Raw genomic sequence first — 16,869 nt, 5'->3', positions numbered from 1 at the left:
ACAGATGAAGACGAGTAGCACTAGAAGTAGTGAAACTTGTCACCATCCCACAATCATGATTTTTTTAGTCTAACACAACAGTGCCTGGAGATTGTCATAAAAACTGTATACAGTGTACATGTATTTTCATTTGTAAAAACCGTAATACTATGATGTTTACTATAGGTAGCTGTTGCCTCTAGTTTACACTAAGAAAATGTGCTTATAGCTGCAATTAATGATTTAAGTTCCATGCCCAATAGAATTATAAAATGTAACTGATAGCATATGATTTGATGCGCATAGAGATTTTTAATGTAACTATATATTATACACAATGTACAATAAATTCTGGAAAAGTCGAATCATGTTGCATTATACTGTGTATGGTACAAACTACAATTGTTGTTATTGTAGTGTCACTTTTATTCGGTAGAAAAGTAGATGTTTATAAAATGCAGTTTGTACACATAAATTGTTGAAATTATTATAGAGCTGTCAAATAAAGTTTTTATCATTGCATGATAGGTCAAGAGGAGGTTTCTCTAACTAAGGTTTTTAGAGGAGTCCTTTACCATGTAAAGTGCATTATGTATTCTAAGGATGGATTATGTAGTGACCAATACACACAATGTCATGCATTTGTGTCCGTCCCAAAGATGCAAATGAGGTTGCAATGATATGTAAAATAGCATGATTATAAACATACATTAACTTGAGGAAGATGTAAGCATGGTTGGAGGGCCAACTGAAGTTACACCTTGTATAACTTATAGTAAACATTTAACTGATTCAAGAGACAAGATGTTCTAGGGCCATGAACTGAATTAGATTTTATTATGTTTATATTTACCTAACTTTCAGTTTAGTCTTGCACACTCAATTAGACTGTCACAGGTTTAACAGAATGTAAGAATAGTTGGCGTTATATGATTATCATACATGTAGCTTTTATTATTAATAAATACTATCTTACTGTCATATTGTTCCATTTTGGAAGCTGAACAGACCTCCAGGATGTAATGTAAAATAGCTTTCCGTATGATACATATATTTTATTGTTATTAGAATACTTGAAACGATTTCAAGCACTTTTAAACTGAAGTGAATGATAAGAGATATAGGATACTTTGAGCAGTTCTGTGTAAAATTCTGTCCAACAAAGACAAAAGTGTGCCTAGTACATGTATCATGAATTGTTGTTATTTTGCCTTCACTTGTGTCAATATTGTTACATCATTCAAGTAAAACTATGAGGGGTAGATACTTCACATCAGCTGCAATAGACAAGTTTACTCATGTGTGTTGGAGAAAATTCCATATTTAGCTTGTTGATATAATTGACCATTTTTTGTACGCAACATGACTACAGTTAGTGGTAACCGTTGCTGTTCTAACCAGCCAGATTTAGCATAAAATTTGCATATTCTTTGTTTAGTAATAATCAGATGATACTACACACAGATGCCATCATGTACCTTTTTCATTCTACACATCTGGCTGAATAATAATTAGGAATGCTGTATAGATGAAATGATCAAGCAGTTTAATAGCAATCAAACAATTATAGTAGAAATTTGCACATTTTTTGTATATTTTTGCAATCATCTGTTTTTAATTAGAAAATAAGTTGTGGTCTCCAAATCAGTTTCACTTTGTACATTTTGCCAGCATGTATTCCAAAACCTACATCATATTTTTTCACATCTTCTGCAACATATATTTTCATGTTATGACCATTATTAATAATGTGGAGTTGGACAGAAGATGATACATTTAATATGTTGATTAGATTTTTAGAGTCTTTTATGTTAAAACAATGATTAAAGACAACCGTTTCCATTCAGAATCTGGGTGGAAATATTTACTGATTCTTTGGTATACTAGTAGCTAATGCATGTAGGCTTGCATCTAAATGTACGATTGTATGCATACAATTACTAGTACACTGTAGGTTTGCATTTGTGTGTGTGTGTTTGTGTGTGTGTGTGTGTGTGTGTGTGTGTGTGTGTGTGTGTGTGTGTCAACGGCATAACTCGAGGTTATATGGATTATTGGTAGGTGGGAACATGTAGGTCTTGATGAGAACTTGAAGTGATTAGATTTTGGGCCCCGGCGGCTTGTTATGGTACTGCAGTGGAATTTCCGTTTTGATATCTCGTGGTCTGGTCTTATCGTTTGGATGGTATATTTGTAGGCACATGAAGGTCCAAAAATTCCATTGCTGTATTAAATCACAGTAACTGTTTTGATTATTGAGGCAACCTTTAACAAATTGGTTTTCCTGTGTGTGGAAGGTGTTCAGCACCAAGGACAGGTTTCGGTATGCCTTAACACCTCAACCGACACACGCTCCACTAGAGGCCACTCCCACCGTTTTGTGGTACTCTCAACCAAGACAGAGGTAGCTTTTTTCCAAGAACGGTGCCAGAATGGACTAACCTCCCACAACATCTAGTATCAATGACTACACTCAGTGAATTCAAACGGGGGCTGGCTCAATATTTGGGCCTTCCCCCCATCCAGAGTTAGCAATGTACCTTCCTAAGTGTGGCCACTCACATTTTTCATTTTGTTGTTGTTGTTATCACTTTTTGCACTATATTGTGGAATTAGCCCAAATCACTAGATTGTTTTTTTGCCTTGTCTTTTTTTCCGTACGCACCACCAGCACCACCGGCCGCGCTCCGGTCTGCACCTTCTAGTCCCTGAGCATGATGTCCCTCGCGGGACCTTGGCTCAGTAATTATATAAGATATAAGATAAGATAACCGACCGCGTCTAGGCCTAATATGCAGTGTACAAATGTACATGGGTTACGAACCCTACATAACGTTCTAGATACATTGTCTATGTAATTCTGAATTTGAAAAACACTATTAACTCCCAGGAGGAGTTATTGCCATAGGCTATATGTGTATCAGTCCCAACTAGAACAAGACTGGCAATGGAAATATACATTGCCATGGCGACGGTGGTTCATGTTAGGGTTATTGTTTGCATGGCACTGCCATCATTTCATGATTTTGAGCAAGACAGATACAGTGCACTCCTCCCCCGAGTGTATAGTGAACGAGCCCCGGGCCGGGGTCACAGAAAGTAGGGCCATCCATGGCAGACAGGTCTTCTGGGTCTTCCCAAGGGTTTCCAGGACTGTGGGCATAGATGTGGGTCAGGGAAATGCCTGTGGACATTCCATTCCTGTGGACAAAATACCTGTACAATTCCTAGAATTCATGCGAATTGCACACAATACTGTACCATTAGGCTCCTCCCTGAGACGTCGCCAAAAATGTATTTCGAGCCCTGATTACTTGGAAGAGAAATCTGCATCCTATGTACACATGTGCACAAAATGCGCCACTAAACCCTGAAGAAAGTAAGCATCCAGCAGGAGCAAACTGACAGGTGAATATTATTCGAGTGTGTTATTTGAGTGTGCTAAATGCAATGATTTTCTTCATATGTGGTGATATTTAGTTTGTAGTAACGACCGGGAAGAAGCCAGGTTGAAACTTATGACATTCATGTCCTTGGTGTTGAAAGCAATCCCTAAAAAAAGTCACCCCTCGTAATAGCCGGGTGGGCTGGCATTTTTCGCTTCTTGTCACATAAGGCCACACCATCTTAATTTTATGGATGACATCCGCGCGCGCAAGATCACGTCCACCGAAGCTCTGGCCTGGCTCTAGGCCTGGGTAGTCCATGATAGTTAGCAACAATACGGCGGGCACATAGGTACCGAAACTCTACGACTCAAGAACTCAGTACAAACGTACAGTGCCGATTCATAAATTGCCGGCTTGTCGTACACGTTGATAAGCACTGCCGCAAATTCACAATACCAGCTTTGTATTCCTGTGATGTAGTGGCATTTTTATTTATTTTTGCCCGAATTTTTTTTATTCGCCCGCGCGCACTAGTTTGGGGGTCTTCAGGGGATGTCATCCATAAAATTAAGACGGCGTGGCCTAAATGGCATAAAATTGAGACAATGAAACGATAACAATTCGTCGATCATAACCTAAAGGTTAACATTACTTGGCGAAGGTATGAGATCGTGGAACTCTAGTTTACTGATATTTATATACAGCCATAAGTTATCATATGGCCTTGTGGGGATAAATAAACCATTAGAGGGAAATCCCTGTCCAGCTCTGAGTATTCTGGAGTCACCCAGCCTACTTAAAATGCATTAGAAAACTGTTTAGATAAGACTTGGTTGCCACAGTAAGAATTTCAAAAGATCATCGTCCTAAAAAAATAGGCTTGTGGCTTCGGTTCGGTAGAAACAAAATGTCAGTAACGACTGAGTTTGGTGCGTCAGAACTGACCTTTTGGTTTCATAAGCATCGAATATCGCTATGTAAGCTGTGGGAAAGAGGTATATAGTATATTACATATGGTTAACCTTAATTCCTTGGCAGTGGTTAACCTAATTCTTTTTTCGCCGCGCATAAACGCCATACTAAGAAAGCTTCATTGCTATGCCTCTTTATCAGAGAAAAGGTCGTATTGTCCTACTCTCCAAGCAGAGGTTCTGGGGGAATGGTCGTTACCTTTTTATATATGGCCGTTTTTGTTTGTTTGTTTTTTGTTTGTTTTTTTGTTTGTTTGTTTTTTTGTTTTTTTTTGTCGCTACCCCCACCCGTCGGTGGCCGGCGACCTTCTCTGGCTAATGGATACTGCCTGGCCAATTTGACACTTTTTATGCCACCGAAAGGGATCTGCTTGGAGATTGGAATTGTCCTACTTTAAGTAGGTCGCCAACATGTACGTTATATGAAACAAGACATGTTTTTAGAAAGCAGGCCGGGGACCAAGATGGGGATAGCTGGTTGCGTGGCGTGAGTGTGATCTCGAGGACGATGTGTGACTCAAATAATTGGTCACCTTGGTGATTTTAATAGGACTAATGTTAACGCCATGGACGATACGATGCAACATGGTCAGGTAAAAACAGGAGTGACGCAGAGAACTGGCATAATGTTGGATCTGAGCTAGTGGTGCTAATTTTTCTTCGGGGAGCAGCGCGACCGTGGCTATGCCGTGGAGGGAGATTTGCCGCCGAGGAAGTTTTTTGGGGGCGGCGAAAATCCCTCCCCGGCAAACTCCATCGCTTCGCTCCCCGGAAAATATTAACAACGCCCACGCCCAACAAGTCGGAAGCTACGCCTGAGCCCTGATGCAAATGCAAATTACTTCTTGACACCCAACAACGTAAGGCCACAGCAAGTAAATGTTATGGATGACATCCTCCGCAGACTCCAAATATAATGCGAGCGGGCGAAAAAAAACAAGGCGGGCCGAAAAAACAAGGTTCCTACATTCTAAAATTTTAACTCAATCATTGACATTGTACAAATTTATTCAGGGGGAACATCACGTATACACAGCCAGCATCACATATCACTGCATCAAAGTAAGAAACAAAACATTAAATCAGACCCTTTTCTTGTATCCTTCCGGCATGGCAACAGACATCTTTGACCATTTTCGGCATGTTCACCACTGTCAGAAGGCAACAATTTTTTTTTTTCCAAAATCAGGCTAAAATTAATGCGCGCCCTGATGTCATCCATGAAAGTTACTTGCTGTGGCCTAACCGTTAAAACGTGAAAACCGGAGGCCACAACCAAAGGCCCCGGCAAAAAAGGGAGGCTCTGATCAGTTTGAACTATTTTCGTCAACACTTGGTACCAGTGGTGAGGATGAAATAGAATCCTTATGTAGTAACCTAGAATCTTGTCGAGAGGGTTTGAAAAATATCACCCGACAGCTACATGTAGTTACATCCGACCGTTTTCTGAAAGTTTAGATATTGTTCCATTTAATGTTCCATTATAAGATTTAGAGAATTAAGAAGAATCTAACACAGGCGAGTCTCATAGAAGCCACTGGCTACGGAAAGGCAGTCACATGTGTTTGTGCACCTGTGCTAGCCTCTACCAGGCTTGGGGAGGCGGCTGGAAGAGTAGAAATCGGTCAAATAGAGAGATAAGCATGCCAAGGGAGTTTGTCCGTTGAGAGAACAGTTTGTCCGTTGAGCAAACTCCCTTGGCATGCTTATCTCTCTATTTGACCGATTTCTACTCTTCCAGCCGCCTCCCCAAGCCTGGTAGATGCTACACCTGTGCGTGTGTTTTGTGACATTTCCAAATATTCCACCACCTTATATAAAACCATTACGGGTGATTCGTAGATCAGTGGATATGGTGGAATCTCTGACAGTGGATATAGTGGTAGATCTCTGGCTATGGCGGTATTGCTGTGTTGCTATGCTGCAAATGGAGTTGCCCTTTGCTTTAAAGGTCGATTGGAATACAATGTTTATATTCTACAGCTGAGCGCGCGTGTGTATGTGTGTGTGTGTGTGTGTGTGTGTGTGTGTGCGTGTGTATGTGTGTGTGTTAGTGTTAGTTGTGTGTGTGTGTGTGTGCATGTGTGTGTGTGTGTGTGTGTGTGTGTGTGTGGTGTGGTGTGTATAAGCATGCGTGTCTGTGTTATCGCATATATGTAGTAAGCATAACTAAAGAACGCCTTTTTAGATTGTGATGATATTTGGTTTGTTGGTAGGACATTTTTGGTTGCTAAAAATGATGCTTGCAAGTACCAGAAATCAACGCAGTAAACGATAATGCAACGCTATGCTAATCTCAAGCACATATTGAAAGCCAAAATCGTTACTTTTTTGTGGCTCCCCGTTTCTGTTACTCGTACATACAGACCCCACCACCAAATAGCATTATGGCAACCCCATATGCTCTATATGAATAGTAAGAATGAAATGCTAATTCACAAAAGGACTTTCTTACATTTTTAAGTTTACAAATATCCAATAGCTGGTCTGTTTGGAGTGAATTTGTCTCACGCTTGTAGTGTTTGGTTTTGAAAAGGCTTAGAGTTCTTAGTGTAACCTACGCTATACAAATGTCAGCGTACGCTAGAATCAGCCGGATTTGCTCAGCAAGCGTAAGACCGGTAAGTGCCAACCCCCGGGATCGTGTGTTTGCGTCCTCCGCGCAAGGACATAATTGCCACTGACGTCTTTTCGCCATAGCAGTTCAGGGTAATGCATCGGAAATATCACGTTGACATTTTCTTAATGGAAGATTGTTCGCAGGCTGTTCGTGTTCCTTTGTCCTGAATACCAGTTCGACTATATCATCCAAACTGTTCTAAATAAAATGAATAAATAAATGATGTTATAAACTGTACGAACACACAACTGACCGTACACAGACACGCACACAAGCACACGCACACACAATCACACACACACACACACACGCGCGCGCGCACACACGCACACAAACACACGCACACACACTCACCCACACACACATACGCGTGCGTACACACACACATACGCGCGGGCGCGCACAAACACACACACACATATACGCGCACACACACATATACACACACACACAAACATACGCACTTACATACACACAAATACACAAGTCACAAACATACACAACTCAATAGGTAAAATCGGGTTAGTTTTTTAAAATCAACGCATTTGTAACATAGTAACTATATATTCTATTCAGGACTATCCTTTATTGCTTGCTGAATAGGACAATCTACTCCTAGCATTGGTGACCGAACTCCCGATCCAGTCATCCAAACACGTTCCGCCGCATTCTGTCAGTAAGGCCATGTTGATTTGATTATATGGATGACATCCGCGCGCGCATCAATTTTCGGCCGTTTCCAAAAAAAAAGTTTTCAACCATGCTGTAAATCGTACAAAACAGTTGCAAAATGAGCAAATATATACTGTAAGTTGCACAAAAAGTATCGGAAAACAATAACAATGTCGTAGAATGTCAAAACCAAACGAAAAAGACGAAAATGTAAAGAAATGAATTTGAAGAGTAGATTACTCGCCATACCATACCCTGTGTCATTTGTTAAATCTTCATAACCACGTAGATTTCATAATGAAAGCAACTTTTTTTTTTGCAAAACTTTTTTTTTATTCGCACGCTCGCATCAGTTTTGGGGTTCCCGGAGGATGTCATCCATATAATCAAATCAACATGGCCTAATCACCCGTGAGGAAAGAGCGAAGTCATCGATTTGCCAACATAACTACTTCTCCACTTTTAACTCACTGACTCCGCTCTAACTAGCTGCCCCCACTGACCGCGCATATGTGCCAGTCATTACACTTTACAACAACCTCTGCTACATCTGTGGGGACCAATTAGGCCACATTATCTTAATTTTATGGAGACCGAACTAGTGTACCCTGGCGAATAAAAAAATATCCAGCCCTGAAAATGCTGCTAAACCACAGGAATAAAAACTGGTATTGTGAATGTGAAACGTTAACTACTTGTACGGCAAGCCGGCACATGCTGGCTTTTGAAGCATTATGAGTCGGCACTGTACTGAGTTCTTGTGTTCCGTGGAGCCTCTGTAGCCTTGGTGCCATCCTTCATATAGTTACCGCCGGCTCCCTGTTGCCGCTAGCTACCATGGACTACGGAGGATGGCACCCAGGCCAGAGCCTCGGAGGAGGTGATTTTTTTTAAAACAGGCGAAAATCAATGCGTGCGTGGATGTCAACCTTAAAATCAAATCAGTGTGGCTTTAGAGGTCACCGCAGAAAGAAATGATCGTTGTCATGAGAACATTTCCCAAATTTAAAGCTGTTCAGTTCCTCGTTTAAGAATTAGCTTGGAGGGTTATATTTGCATCCCCAATCTGGAGTACCAAGTAAAAATTGCATAACATAAAACTACAACTCTATTTTGTGTCACGTACCTTTAACCATTCTTTATTGATGAGAAGCTCTAAATGCCCTGCAGGACGCTTTAGTTGAGGTCAAGACGGAACAGGTCAGGGTCAGACATCTCTTGTTCGTCCCTAGGCCTCGTTGTCGACGATGACCAATGGGTCCGGAGGTGGCTGATCAGGCCAATCCAAGCCAGGAAACCTCGCCCATATGTTGCGTGCGTGTGTGTTTGTGTGTGTGTGTTTGTGTGTGTGTGTGTGCGTGCGTGCGTGCGTGTGCGTGTGTGGCCTTGATTGTCTTGATACTTGGTAGGTGGGTAGGTCTTGGTGGGACCTAGAAATGATTAGATTTTGGGGCACCTGGCGGCTTGTCATGACTAATACTTGACAAATTTGACCAGCCAAAATCTTGTGTGCTATTCTTTCATAATGTGTTGTTACATGTGTTATATGGTTCGTATCCGTTGGTTTTGGTGGGTTCTGATAACTATGATTTTCTGAACCTCTCTCACTAACTATGTACACAGCTTGAATCACAGTCTTTATACCCGAGGTCTTGTTACAAGTCCATCCTGTAGCTGCGGGTGTCCATATGAAACGATTGCTCATTATTTATTGCACTGCCCTATATACACCTACCAGCGCTTAGTCCTTTTTGGCAAGCTTTCAAGCATACTTCGTAATATTGTTGATTTAAACACCCTTTCTGATAATTCCATACAATATTTAGTTCTTCGCGGTAGTTTCCTTTGTTCGTATGACACCAACTGCAAAATAATGTTAGCCGCACAAAATTATATATTAGAAACAAAAAGATTCTAACTGTATGTGTCTTCTGGGATGGGAGGATTGTTACTCACGCGAGGTCTCATGTATTTTTAAATGTCTTGTAAAATATTTTTCTTTCATTGTAAAAGTGGCTGCGAGAATATAAGTTGTACCTAACTTGAGTTCGCAGTCACTTAGTCCATGTCTTTTCATTTGTAATTCTCATTGAGTTTCTGAATAAAAAAAAGCTATGTACACACGAAAAGGACTTCCCAGAAGTTTCAACCATGCGTTTTAAAGGAATGGCCAATCAATCTTGAAAACGAACTCGTTGTTTTTTGTTCGATACTTCGTCGGTCTCTTGTGCATACTTCTGTTAAGTAATTCTAAAAACGGGCAAAGCTTTTTCTGTGTTCCGTACTTATATTGTGTATAGTCGGTCTCTTGTGTGCACGTGCACTTTTGTGTAATCTCGAAATATTTGAAGCCATCAACATTTATTGATGTTGTTCATATCCTGGCAAGTTCTTGTTAGGCCATGTTGATTTGATTATATGGATGACATCCTCCGGGAGCCCCAAAACTGATGCGCGCGTGCAAATAAAAAAAAAAGTTTTGAAAAAAAAAAGTTCTTTTCATTATGAAATCTACGTGGTCATGACGGTTGAGCAAATGGCACAGAATACGGTTTGGCGAATAATCTTCAACTTCATTTCTTTACAATTTCGTCTTTTTTTCGTTTGATATTGGCATTCTACGACATTGGTATAGTTTTTATTAATTTTTTTTGGAACTTATGGTATATTTTTGCTCATTTTGCAACTGTTTTGTACGATTTACAGTATGGTTGAAACCTTTTTTTTTGGAAACGGCCGAAAATTCATGCGCGCGCGGATGTCATCCATATAATCAAATCAACATGGCCTTAAGACAAAAAAAAAGTTTCAACTAGTTTCTATCAGACTTGAGCTCCAGTACGCTGTTGGAAAACTTCACAAATTTGCCAAACAGACTGAAAAATGTGCCAATTAGTCAGCCGAACCGAAGAGTACAATTTGTAACCGACGTTGGTTGCAAATGTGGCCCACTGGCTCCTCTGGCACATAACCCAGTCTAATTGGCCAATTCGTGAACTGTTTTCAAAAACCCCTACTGGTGTCTGATACTGATAGAGACTTCGTAGAATATGAAGTAATACTGTAACGGTCTTTCATGTCAAATTTGAGTCAAAAGGTCAGTCAAATTTATGAGTTGGAGAACAGTTTTAACATTTTTCATAATGTAATTTATCAACTCAGATGAACTTTCATGTTGGTCTTTCATGTCATCGTCCGCCAGTGCTAGGCACTAGCCATGCAGTAGTGCTCGTTTGGCTCCATATGTTGTACACATCTGCCTCAAGAAGCGAGAAGAAGTTGAACCTGTGAATAGTATTTCACATTGGTATGTATAGTTTAAGTAAGATATTACTGCAATTTCTTTCGTTTATTCACTAGGCCACACCAATTCAATTTGTTGTTTCTCGGATTCGCCCTGTCCATATTTTTCTGATTTGGTTCTAAATTAACTGCAAAATGCTCAATGAAAGACATATTTTGGCCCCAACGGTTAAAGAAAGTCCTTTTCTTCCTAGTTGTTAAAGTTTTTCAATGTAACAGTGCAATTTTGTTTCATTAGAATTAAAAAATCTATTGTTTTAATTATAAACCAGCCTGGTATGTTCACAGCTCATATTGTAACATTTCCGGCTATCATGGGGTGCCTTGGCCTGTCTTTTTTTGTCGCCCTGTCGCTCCATATTTTTTCTGAAAAAATCCGAGAAACAATAAATTAAATTGGTGTGGCCCTACCTGTACTTTGCTTGTAAGAGCATACACGTACAATAAATGTGTTTTATTTATTCATTCAAAATCCCACTCTAGTCATCAAGGTGACCAATTACATGTATTTGAGTCACACATCGTCATCACACTCACGGCACCCAACCAGCTACTCCCATCTTGGTCCCCGGTATTTTAAAGCATTTCTTGTTACTATTCATACTTATCTGTAGTTCCCATGGTAACGTCTGCACGTACAGCGTAATAACGTCTTCACGTCGCCGTAACGTGATTGGCTGTGCGCGGCGCGGTACGTCGTGTGACGTTACGCCCACGTCCGTTCGTACTTACTTAAACCTGGGGCGTCTTGCCGCGGGCGACTGTCCACAGCCGCCCCCGAACCGCGTCTGCAGACCAACCGCCGAGCTAGCACCGAAACCATAAGGTAAAAATAGAACTCATTACCTCTTTTACTAATCTACAGTATGATCTACACAATCAGAGTCTATAACAGTCAAATGCAGACTTAGTTTTTATGTGTTGTACATATAAATTGTAATTGTCGTGAATCTGTATGTTCTGTTCGTACCTTCGTCGTATTTTATGTATTATGTAAGGCCAGCACAATTCAGCGGTCCACAATGTTTAATGTACTGCTGCTATGCTGACCACTGTTTTGAATAAAGAATAAAGAAACAATACAGTATATGCTGTTGATAGAACCCGAAATTGCCAATGATTATACGGTAAACATTACATGTATACTACATTCTTGTCCGGTGACATCCTTGGATGGGCACTTCCTTACTATATGGTTACATTCTATGCTGTAAAAAAACATTTGCAATCTTTTCTTAGTACTAATCCTTATAATCTTAACTTGGCTTGTCTGTGTATCACTTGGGTATGTAATTAAACATGATATGGTTACCGTAGCCGTGCGTGGTAGCTAAAAACTAATGATAGCTGTATATCGGTGTGCAGTTATGGTTTAGCATATGGTCTATACCTGAAATATGGTTACCTCTAAGCGGAGCCGCAATACTAATTTTTCATTTCTATGGTTGGCTATATCTAAAATGCGATTTTATACACTATCCGTGACCCTTCAAAATAATGTACGTATATACATGTCTATACGGGAGGTGAACCTAAATATTGCTGTGAGATACGGCCTTGTTACACTTGTTAACCCTCAACCCAACAGGGTTTGGGTAGGGAAGGAGCTGGCAAAACCTACACATTCATTCATAGAAGGGTGCTTTATACAATGTACACAATCTTTTTTGTGGTCTTTGTGGTTACTCTGACGCTAGAAACGCATTATTGGCATTATTACGATGCTTCGCTCTTTCAGAAAAACAACAGGAAATATGCTAATATTTCAGGCGTTGTTGGTTAAAAAATGCAATGACGTAGTTTAATTGTCTGGGACAGCCATGCCAAGATTGGTAACTGTTGTAGCTACCGAATATCTTTCGTTCTCTATCTCGGACAATGTATGCGGAGAGAACGAAAGATGCTCGGAATTTACATTAATAGGTTTAGATACCAGGCTCATTGCAGCAAGTGGTTACTGCATTTCTTGGTTGTATTTCTTAATTGAATTCCGTGGGTATTTCTGAAACCATTGAAAGTAAAAACCTGCCAGAAGCAACAGTCACCATATAAGATTTATGATTTTATTAACTTTAATGCACCTGGACTACCCAAACAGTAATCGACAGTATTTTCCAAAGGCAACACGGTTTGTTTATTTATTGAGATTTACCACACATATTGATATAATAGGTGATTATCACCTTTTAAGAGATGAGCACTGATGGAGACACGACTATAAGGTTTGAACTACTCACACACCGAGAAAGACCCTTACTCTTTTTGATGGTGGGATTTTAGGTGTCGCTCTCCTTAAACACAAGATCAGTTGTTAACTCCAATATATTATTACTTACCCAAAACTTTATCACCACATCAGAACGTTTTAAAAAGGTTTCAATTTCCCCCTTTGTTATCTATGTACTGTCTGTGTCCTCTTTGCCATCATTTATCATTGGGTGGGGAACCGGACCTGCGCTCTTGAATTTCCTGTATTTACTGTTTTTGCCTGTCTTAAAGTTGCGTTTTTTTTCATTATATGTATTTATTTCAGTGGTGCCGTCAACATAAGTGCTTTCCACTTGAGTGCGGCACCACCATGTCCTGTACCTTTTTCTCTGTGAATGAATAATAAAAAAAAAAACACAAGATCTCCAGCGTTACGTCATCCTACCCGAGAGGACGTCCCGAACAGAAGCTGAGTCGACTGAGGAAATATGTGTAAAGTGCCTTTCCCAAAATCACAACACAGGGGATTGCCAGGGATTCGAATCCAGAACCTTCCGATTCTGAGTTAACAACCCTAACCACCTCGCCACCATTAAACGATGAACTTTTGGTTATGCAAGAATATCTATTTCAATATACAGAATGATGTAGTCTACGTGGTTCTTTTGAAATATCCGTTCAACGTTCCTTGGTATCTACTGCAAGACCCATCATTGTCATCATAGCAGGACCCATGCATGCTATATTCAAACGTCTCTATGTTATGAGGCACATAATTTTAAAACAACTAATCGAAAATGTAAATATTTACATCTGGAAACGTTGTCAGTAGTGTTTAATAGACTCCACACCGTCGCCATATTTGCACAACATGCATAACGCTATATGATATACCTATGAATAGGCAGCCCTTTCTCAAATATAACTCGTCTGGGTTGGTGTATGTGTGTGTGCTTCGAATTTGCCTTCTAAAGATCTTGAAGAGGTGTACCACTCGTGGTTCCACTGACAATTTCGGTAAAGCTAGACATATTCATTATTTGACTCGACCTCTATTTAGTTAAAGGCATTCAACCAAACTTCATGGCGGCAAAACTAGAAATTTTCTGGATGAAGAAATCCATCTGATATTTACATCTACTGCCATTTCTTATCACATTTTCGTTATCATTATATACACGAAGCGTTTGAAATAGCTCAGAAGTAAGTTACCACCACTAAATAGCTAGAACCAGCCAGACCGATGCGAAACAAGCAACCATTTTCCATGAGGGACATCGCATTTTTTCTCATAGATATCAGTATGATGTCAGATATTGCTGATTCAACTTGCTTCATTAAAAATATGACGAGACTAGAAAGGCCGACATTTGCTTTGGAGCAAATGTAGCGGATGGCTTCACCACATGTCACGACATGGCAGGAAAAGAAGGAGAAACACAAAAGAAAACACTTCTTTACATTGATATAACTATAGTATGAAGTGACAACAGTTGGATAACTATCCCCTACATTATTGGTTGCTGGGATTTTTAATTGCATAATGCAAACTGTTGATTTTCAAGATAAAAAGAAGCGTTTATGCCCCGCATTCCAATGCTGGAGCAGAAAAGCTTGACATACCTACCAAAACACTTGAATGCAATTCATACTGTCAATATGGCATGGCTTTGTACATGCAGGTATTGATTGAATTAAGCCAATCAAATCCCAACAACCAATCAGCAAGAAGAATAGAGGAAAGCTGCATGCCTATTGGTTGCTTGCTCTGCATGCCATTCTGATGACTCATACCCAAATATGGTAACACACTGCTATAGTACATTTTCAATAACACAGCCAAAAAGCTGAAGCCGTAAAAAAATGACTTTGAAAATTCGGTCTTTCGGCCTTGAATTCGCTTTAAGTGCTTTTAGTTACAAAGTGCAAATGCATTTTAAGCTAACCAACTGAGTGAAGCGGATCCTCGACGTTCTACTTTTCGCTTTACTCTTCTCTTATCCTTGGAAATCAAGGAAACTCTCCGCACGAAAACTGTTTGATGTATTTAGAGAGGACCAATTATGACTTCCACATCGAGGAACCCTTTTCATCTCGGGTAAAAGTTGTGGGAATGTCTACGAAAGAGCGACAATTTACTCACATTTGGCTTTTAGCTCGGCATCTTCTCCCGACCCTTTGGACCTTCATAAACGTCATGATGTTATTTCAGCACTTGAATACTTCAACTCTTCACATGGGGGAAGTTTTTTTTAATATTCTAACACGACGTGTGACGGCACACTCAAGTTTTTTTCAACTTATATTAATGCAACCACCAACACATGTGCACAGGGGACAATACAATACTCATTTTCACCTGAGCGAAGTGAGGAAAGTCGTGTAAAGTGCCTTTCCCAAGGGCACAAGATCGGTGGCATGTCAGGACTCGAACCCGGGACCTCTTGGTTCCGAGTCGAGCGCTCTGCCGCTACACCACACGACCCTAGACGACTTCTTAGTTACAAAATGCAAATGCACATGGAACTAACCAACTGAGTGAAGCGGAGGTTCCACTTTTCACTTCACCCTTCTCTTGGAAGTCAAGGAAATGTATCTAGAGAGGACCAATCATGACTTACACATTGAGAAACCTATTTCATCTCGGGTAAAAGTAGTGGAAAATGTCTATGAAAGAGCGACAATTTACTAACATTTAGCTTTTAGCTCGACATCTTCTCCCGACCCTTTGGACCTTTATCAACGTCATGATGCTCTTCAACACTTGAATACTTCATCACTTCACATGTGGGAAGTTCTTAAGAAACGACAGAGCTTTATATATTGGATGTCTTGCTTATAGCACGCGATCCATTTGCAGGATATATATAGGCCTACCTCGACCAACGTGATGTACTCATGAATGCATTACTTTAAAGGAACAGTAGCAGAGGTTGGCCAATCTTCGAGGTTCAAGGAATTCGCTCTGCTGTTTTGGAACCTTGTGGCACCGGCATAGGCTCAATGAAGACGCATAATTATGTTAGATGGTCTCCAGTCTATCGTGTTTGGAGCAGGATCTCTTCCGGGCTCTAATAAGTTTTCCCCCGTCCAGCTCAACAGGCCGCCCGGTTGGAGTGTTACTCCTGTCCTAGAGTTTTGCACGCTGGGAGTTGATTTCCAAGGGGGGCTAATTCCAAGTGGGGATCCCGTCGTGCAAAACCTACCGGGGAACCTAGCTGAGGCGGGCGGGGAAGAGCTTCTGTTGCCCCGAAGAGAACATGTAATTCTGCCCTTGGGCTTCAAAAAGTTCCTTGAATGCAACCCATTGTTGTGAACGACATCTTTGATCCTAAAATCTAACCTGGGTATCTCTCCAAAGGTCAAACTACGCAGATTTACGACAGATGTATAATCCTGCACTTCAAGAATTCCAATCTTTAAGCACAGCTTAAGGTGTCCTCCCTGGCTAATTTGGCATTTTAGCTTTCCATCGTTTTCTCACAAAGAAATTTAGAAAGAACTTTAGTTGTATACTCAATATTGATACCTGGGTACAAAAGGGTTATGAATATGATTTTATGGACCATATGGATGATTTCATATCCAGTTGCTTGAGTAACTGCTTTTTGGCATATGGATGACATCATCACATCTTATTGCCCCAAATGTAATTATCTTTAAAGTTATAATATAGCACTTTGGTGCAAGTAACTGAAATAAAAGTATGATTTTCATGTGTATAATG

This window comes from Branchiostoma belcheri, unplaced genomic scaffold (assembly GCF_001625305.1).
Source record: "Branchiostoma belcheri isolate BF01 breed outbred unplaced genomic scaffold, Haploidv18h27 scaffold58, whole genome shotgun sequence".
NCBI lineage: Eukaryota > Metazoa > Chordata > Leptocardii > Amphioxiformes > Branchiostomatidae > Branchiostoma > Branchiostoma belcheri.
The sequence above is the reverse complement of the archived record's forward strand: the minus strand, read 5'-3'. Positions refer to the sequence as shown.